Source organism: Pygocentrus nattereri, chromosome 16 (assembly GCF_015220715.1).
Source record: "Pygocentrus nattereri isolate fPygNat1 chromosome 16, fPygNat1.pri, whole genome shotgun sequence".
Classification (NCBI taxonomy): domain Eukaryota; kingdom Metazoa; phylum Chordata; class Actinopteri; order Characiformes; family Serrasalmidae; genus Pygocentrus; species Pygocentrus nattereri.
In genome coordinates, this window is record NC_051226.1 from 32,153,871 (window position 1) to 32,161,871 (window position 8,001).

Genomic DNA, 8,001 nt, shown 5'->3' on the forward strand with positions numbered 1-8,001 from the left:
TTTTTGGAGGAATGGAGAGTTACAGCTTCTAGACTATGAACCATAGAACCAGTCTGCTATAGCGCCACCCTGAGGCAGAGCCATGTTGCAGCTCTTGATAGTGAAGAGCTCCAAAGACAGAAGCGGATTGTGGGTGAAGTAGGTAAACAATCAGCTTCACTGAATCTGGATTTTAGTGTCTATATTTTGCTAAATAAATGTCCCCAAAACCACAAAACATTCATGTTATCATGAGTGCAGGAGTCAAACAGCAAAATACACACGTATACACACACACACACACACACACACACACACACACACACACACACACACACACACACAGAGCTGCCTTCTCCTTCAATATCATTGGCTGTCAGGCCAGAGGAGGCAGGAACACTGAGCTCAGATCTCCAAATCACTGAGCAACACAATCTGGACCTCATTTAGGTGCATAATCAGAGAGTGTGTGTGCTAGACTGACCTGCCTGCAGTCCAAAACTGTCTCACCCTTAAAAAGTGTGTGTTATTCATCAAATACTACAACAGAGGCCTGTACAGCTGCACTGCATAGCTGAAGACTTGTTAACACAGAAGAATAGAACAGCAGGCCTGCGGTCACTCTATTCTTCAAAATCTGACCCAAAAAGCCGCAGGTCAAAAGTTACAGTCATTTGTAATTGTGCTGTAAAATGTGCAGTAGTGTGTCTTTGTAGAGGAAGTGGAACTTATTTATACTAGGAAAAAATCAACAGCAACATGGAATTTGACCAGAGGTGTCACGATTGGCCCCTCCCTGTCCTGTCCATGTGCTTGTGTTGTGTTTACTTCCCAGTCCTGTCCATGTGCTTCTTTGTTTTGCTCTTTAGTCAGGCCCCTTGTTTTGTGACTCCACCCCTGATTGTTCCCACCTGTGTTTCCGCCTGTCCCTCGTTAACCCTTGTATTTAAGTTTTGAGTTTCTTGTTGGTCTTTTTTTGATATGTTTGATGTTTGTTGGATGTACTGTTTGAAGTGTATGTGTTGTTTGAAGAGTTTTGTTTATTTCTGGTCTGTTTGGAGTTCTGTGTTCATTTTGTCATGTCTGTCCCTCCTGCTCTCTGTATTGGCCATCTGACCCTAGACCGTTTTGACCATGACCCTGGATTTGCCCATAATAAAAGTCGCTTATCTCAGCACGTGCGTCCGCCTCGTTGCTCCCCACCGTTACAAGGGGAGCCAGGACTTTTGCATACAACTGTACCTAATTTGTCTATTTTTTAATTAGGTGCTCGGAAGGGTTCAGTCTAACAGGCAGTTGAAATCTGTTTCTTGCAAAGTGGAACAAGAACACGTTCTACACACTTATTTCAAGAACAGAAAATGCAGAAGCTCAAGATCTTGCAGGTCAAAATAAGATGTTTCACAAATTCATATTCCAGAAGCAAATCTAATCTTAATTTAGGAATTTAATATGATCTTGCAGCATCTTATCTCCAGTAAGGAAATCTTAACCTACTCGACTGAAGTCGATAATCAACTATCATGTCTGTTGCCTAGCAACTGACCATACACACACAGCTGAAACGTAAACACGTAATCAATATAATCAAGCTTGTCTGCCAGGCAGCTACTTACGGTTACTGATGTATGAAAAAGGTCAAACAAACCTAAAATGTGATAAACTGTAAGTTGTAAATGCTGTGAGAGCACCCCCTGCTGTTTATCAGAGCGTTGCCGCTCCCCAGTTTCAGTCTCCATTTCCCAAACACTTTAGCCAAGCACATTAATGTTACTTCTTCTAATAAACAGACACACGTTCAGCTGTCTCCTCATCATTCACCACCATCACTGTAATATTTCATCATCAACATTAACACAGGAAGATAATCAGAGGGGCAGTGGAGAATCAAGTCTGCAGCGTCTGAGATTTTTAGTTAGAAAAAGAAACATTGAGTTAGAAAAGAAAAACATCTCACAGTGAAAGGAACGTTTTACAGTATAAATACATGTAGCCTCATTATGCTAGTAGTGAAATACACTGCCTGACACAGCTGCCTACAAACCATAGAAATGGATGCTTAAACAGACGTTAGGACCTTCAGTCCATACCTTTCAGACTATTTTTCCAGAAGTGCATTTGTGAGGTCATACACTGATGTTGGAAGAGAAGGCCTGGCTCACAGTCTCCACTCTAATTCATCCCAAAGGTGTTCTATCGCGTTGAGGTCAGGACTCAGGCCAGTCAAGTTCTTCCACACCAAACTTGCTCATCCATGTCTTCATGGACCTTGCTTTGTTCACTGGTGTGCAGTCATGTTGGAGCAGGAAGGGGCCAAACTCCCCAAACTAGTCCCACAAAGTTGGAAGCATGAAATTGTCCAAAATCTATTGGTCTGCTGAAGCATTAAGAGTTCCTTTCAATAGAACTAAGGGGCCGAGCCCAACTCCTGAAAAACAGCCCCACACCATAATCCAACCTCCACCAAAATGTACACTTAGCACAACGCAGTTAGACAAATACCGTTCTCCTGGCAAATGCCAAACCCAGACTCGTCCATCGGATTGCCAGACAGAGAGGTGTGATTCGTCGCTACAGAGACACATCTCCACTGCTCTAGAGTCCAGTGGCGGCGCTTTACACCATTGCATTCGATGCTTTGCATTGCGTTTGGTGATGTAAGGCTTGGATGAAGCTGCTCAACCATGCAAACCCATTCCAACCCATTCTTTCACTAATGTTTGTGCTTGGTTTTATACACTTGTGGCCATGGAAGTGAATGGAACACCTGAATTCAATGATTTGGATGGGTGAGTGAATATGTTTGGAAATATAATGTATATCGTTATTGTTGGAACAAAACCTTGTATCTTCAAAATGGTAACTTTTCCGGAAATTACTACTTACTTTTAATGTAATTCAATGGAACCAGAGTTTTTTCCAAGTAATTTTTGGCCGTTTCTTTTGGTCCAATCATCATGAAATTTGCACACAATGTAAAGGGCAACAGGCATTTCCAAATTATGTAAAAAATTGAAAAATAATAAAAATGGAGATATGGTTTTTAGGTTTTCTTCTGACAACAGCGATATACTGGTTACCAGTCAAGAGAGATAAATTTAGGATATATACAGGTAAGAACATGCTATGCAATACCAACATGAATTCAAGCATCATCTGTACTCTTAGAACAGAATACAGAGTGTAAGTTCAACCAACTGGCTCAAAAGCCAGTCAGCTGATTGCTCAGTGTGTGCACCTGTGGGTAATTGTCTCTTTCCCTAATAATACACCATTCTTTCCTCTGTAGACTTCGGAAGTCCGGAGAGGCCATGAGGTAGTTAGAAACTGTCCCAATTCAGGGGCTGCACGTCTATGGCGGATTTCCTGTTTGCGTCACAGCACCTCTGTTCCCGCCCTTACCGCCGCATCACGAAGCGCCAATCCTGTCAAGTTCCTTAAAGATGGAGCCAAAAACATTGATTTTTGTTTGATTTCTGCATTTATTAGAGTTGGAGCTGCTTCTCTCTGTCTACTTTTTGCTCACTAAAACAAAATGAAACATAAGCATCAGTTTAGCTTCAGACCACATTGGCTTTTAACATTTGCACCATTAGCTATTCAACTCAGTTTAAACCCAATATTTACAGTGTCTCCTCAGCTGCCGTTCGCTCCTCTGCTGACTACGCCATGTTCTCAAATCCTGACTGGCAAAGGATCCACCCGTTGGATCCTTTATTCGTTGAACATATTTCTTGGATGCATATGAAGGAGCCTTCAAAATGAGACAGCATAGTCGCGCTGCTGTGATGCAATTTCCCTTCAAATGCAGCCTCCGAAAGGAAGCAGCCCCTGAATTGGGGCGCAACCAATGGTTTTCTGGATTGTTGTTTTGAAATAACAATTTATTTATGTTATTTTAGGATAACAAGTAACCCATCTTGGGATCTCAAGATAATACAGTTGTTATTCTGAGATAATGACTTAATTACCTTGTGATCTCAAGATAACAATCCAGAAAATTAGTGACAGTTCATGGCCTCTCTGGACTTCCTCAGTAGGGAGAGAGCCTAGAGAGAAGAACAGAGGCTGCCGATAAACCTGACGTCTGATCGAAGCACCTAGCGCTCTCAGCTTTAGACAGCAGCTGATGGCGGGATTGAGAGGAGCCAGTTGAGGTGGTTCGGCCATCTGATCCGGATGCCACCTGGACACCCAGGTGGGGGGTGTACCAGGCACGGCCTACTGGGACAAGACCCCGGGATCATCCTAGGACCTGCTGGAGGGATTATATCTACAAGTTGGCATGGGAGAGGCTTGGGGTCCCCGAGAATGAGCTGGAGGAAGTTGTGGGGAACAGGGTCATCTGGGATTCTCTAGACTAAGCGGTTAATGATGATGATGATCTTAGCACTTAGACACACACACAGACACATACAGTCATACAGAAGAGCAGCAGACTACATTTTTGACAAATTCTGAAGTTTATTTTGAAGCAAATTGCATAGAAACCTGCACAGATTGCAGTGACCAGGACAGCAAATCAACATTTAATCAAAATTCACAGCTTGTGTGTAAAATGAAGATCAGAGTAAATTCAATACAGGCACTTTTGACTCGTGCTCTTTGGTCATCTGGGTCGGTTTCCACCTCCAGGCCTGTAGTGAGGTTACAGCTCCCTGAGTTCAGCAGGCTCATCATGTCAGGACTGCAGCCTTTTAGCTCAGCATTAAATAGCGATAGTTCAATAAAAATCTAACTACACCCCCTCCCCCCCACCAACTTTACCCCAAGTGAGTTTGACCAGCGATTTGTTTGGCCTCTGAGGTTTGTGTCTTTAGTTTCAGCACTGGAGCTACGAGGCTAATGTGGCTAACAAGTGATGTAAGTTTATTGGCGTGGTGCAAACTGTAATAACACACTTAGATATTTGTTTTTATATACTCAGATATATGTGTATTATGTGTATTTGTTGTTATCCAGTTGTGTGAAAAAGTTTGTGCGCCCCTGCTCAAAAGTTACACATCCTTTACAGAAACTGTCATATACTGAATTTAACATTGGAAAAAAGCAGCCTGTGCTAATGATATGGCTCATTATATATTTTTATTATTTTTATATTATTTTATTCATTTCTTTTCTCCCAATATGTGAAACTCAACAAGTAAACAGAAATTGAGCACTAAAATTTGCAGAAAAATGTTATATTTAAGTATTTATTCCATACTAAGGCTTATTATTCAGTAACTACAGGGACTTCAGTGCAAACTGGTTGAGAAATTCTTAGATTATAGAAGTGCATAATAAAACTTTGGGCCTGCCGGTGGTCCCTGGACATTTAGGGGGTTCAGGGTGTTCTCTGTAGGGGATGTGTATACTTATCTTTACTTAGAAAATCTACCAACAAGATATCATTTGACTAGGGGTATTCAAACTTTTCCAAATGTTTGGAATGTTTACTGTCCCAGTCGTTCTCTCTTATGTCTGTCTCGAGTTCACCTGCTGGTCAATCAGATGTGTTGACCCCAAAGCAAGTCATATCTGGTTTGGGGCATTTTTATTTGCCACTGCACTTCTGTTCATTTCAGAGAGAAAACTGCTCAGACCCAGAGTTCCTGACCAGCTGACTACAGAATTACTCAGAGGTCTGTATTGTAGAGAAGACGTTCCACACTGTTTATAAAAATAGTTCAGCTAAAAACCACCTTTTCCCTTTCTCCAAAACATAGTCGAGCCCTTAAATCCACTGCACAGTGGACAGGTCTGTGTTGCCTAGCGTCATGCTGCAGACACAGTACACAGAGTTGCTGTGCTGCAAACCAGTTGTATTAACTTTTAATTCCTTGTTATAAGTCGACTAGAAATTCACAAAAGTAGTCGACTAGTTCCATCTATCTTCTTTACCATAATATTAAAGAAAGTGAGTGTTCTGCATGTTCAGATGCTGCAGTTGAGGAGTTTTTGTTGTATTTCAGAGTTTCACCCTCAGAATCTCTGCCCACTGAGCTGCACACTGTCTGACGTAAATCACCACAGCTCTCAGAACCTCACCTCTCACTAGACATGTTTACATGCAGCCTAATAATCCGTTAATAATCTGACTAATAGCTCAATAGGCATATAATTGGGAAGAGTCCGATTGAGGCCGTTCGGAATACAATTTCTATCCGATTGAACAAGGTGGGTAATCCTGTAAATAATCTGTTGAATATAAGAATAAATGCCTGTATCCGATTACATTCCCTATCGGAAGGTTTCAGTACATTCTGCATGTGCGTTGCGTCATAGCGAAAGTTTATGACGGTCAACATGGCGGAGCAGAAACTGGTCTGCAGAGGAGACGAAGTTTATGCTCTGAGCTTTAAAAGACAGCGGTGGGACGGACGTCCAGCTTATGTGTCTCAGAACACGATATCTTTCTCTCTGCCTTCTTTAATAAGTACATGTAAAGGACGTTTTCCTGACTCTGACATCATTTTAAAGTAATATAAACTCTAGCGTGCCAACTGGAAACTCATCTAACTTGGACTGTACCTCACGTGATGCTCGCTCTCATGGTAACATTTACTCTAAGCAGTCCTCCAAGCATGTGCATCATTTTGCATCGGATTACTTGAGCATGTAAACCAAGATTTCCCATCAAATCGTTGAGTAGAGTGAGCATAAGCACCTCAGTCTGAATCTGTAATCGGAATGTGTTCAATCAGATTGGCAAAAATCTTTGCATGTAAAACACAGCCACTGAGAATTCAAGCTGGCTCTGGTTTCTGCTCTGTTTAATGCTGTGTCTGTTTAGGAAGTAGCAGTTGTGTCTTCTCACCAGTTTGCCTTTCAAAGTGAGACATCAGCCCAGTTGCTGAACCAGGAACATTCACGATCTACCATTTTAATCTAATTCCTCAATTGTGTTTGAAACAGGATGTAGCAAGTAAACGAGATCCTCATGTGTTTGCCGGCCGCTGCTCCAGATATGTTTTCTTTACGCGTATCACTCTAAACATACTTGTATTTCAGGTACCGTCTTCAACTGTTGCCCACAGCACGGATTTTGGATATTAGTCAAACTAGTTGATTAGTCTATGCAAGCCCTAATACATACTGCATCACAGTGCATTTACATGCACCTAATAATCCACTAATATCTAACTCCAGAAAAACAGTTTTAGTTAGTAATTCGATCAACTATGGGTCGACATATGACAGTAATCAGATTTATGCTTTACAACCAGCCAATAAACTCACAGATTAAGATGTGACATAAATGCCTTCGCACCACTTTACCTGAAAATATGAACACATATCATTTAAAAGATGAAGAAAATTGAAGTACTTCATTTCGTCAAGCATGTATTTGGCTTCAGTGTCGCTCTGAAAGTGTTCCGGCGCATCTCGCAGTAAACACTGCTCGCTTATTTCCAGCACCGCAGTCTATTTTCGCACATGCCCAGACTGAAACTTCAAAAGAAATCAGAGTAAGAGATTACATGTGCTGAGAAATCTGATTAATGAACTAAAATCCAGCTCACTTTGTCAGATTTCTAGATCGCTAGATCTTAATCTTTAGACTAGCATTTAAATAATCAGATAACGACAGAAATCTGAAGATTGATGCATTGGGTGCATGTAAATGCATTCACTGTGAGAAAGCTGTTAAATGTCAAATTCCAACTTCATGTTTGCTCTTTACTAGTATAAACTTACTGACCATTTAAAGGGCCAAATGTTTTATAACACACGTCTACAATCTAAACATAGCTCAGCTAGTTTGCACTGAAGTCCCTGAAGTGACTGAATAATAAGTCATATATAATAACCTGGGATTTTGACCTCTTCAACTCCTTGAGACCACCGATGGTTCCAAAAAACGCACTTCGCCATATGCTTCATAACTTTCATATTTCATAAGCTACATTCAGAAGCTGGGTGTCGGATGAGGCTGTAGCTCTTCTTTCAAATCAAATAGATGGTGATGTCATTTTAAACCCTTATAATAAAAGAAGCTGAACTTACGATTTTTTGTTTTCTACTGAAAGTTGAGCCATT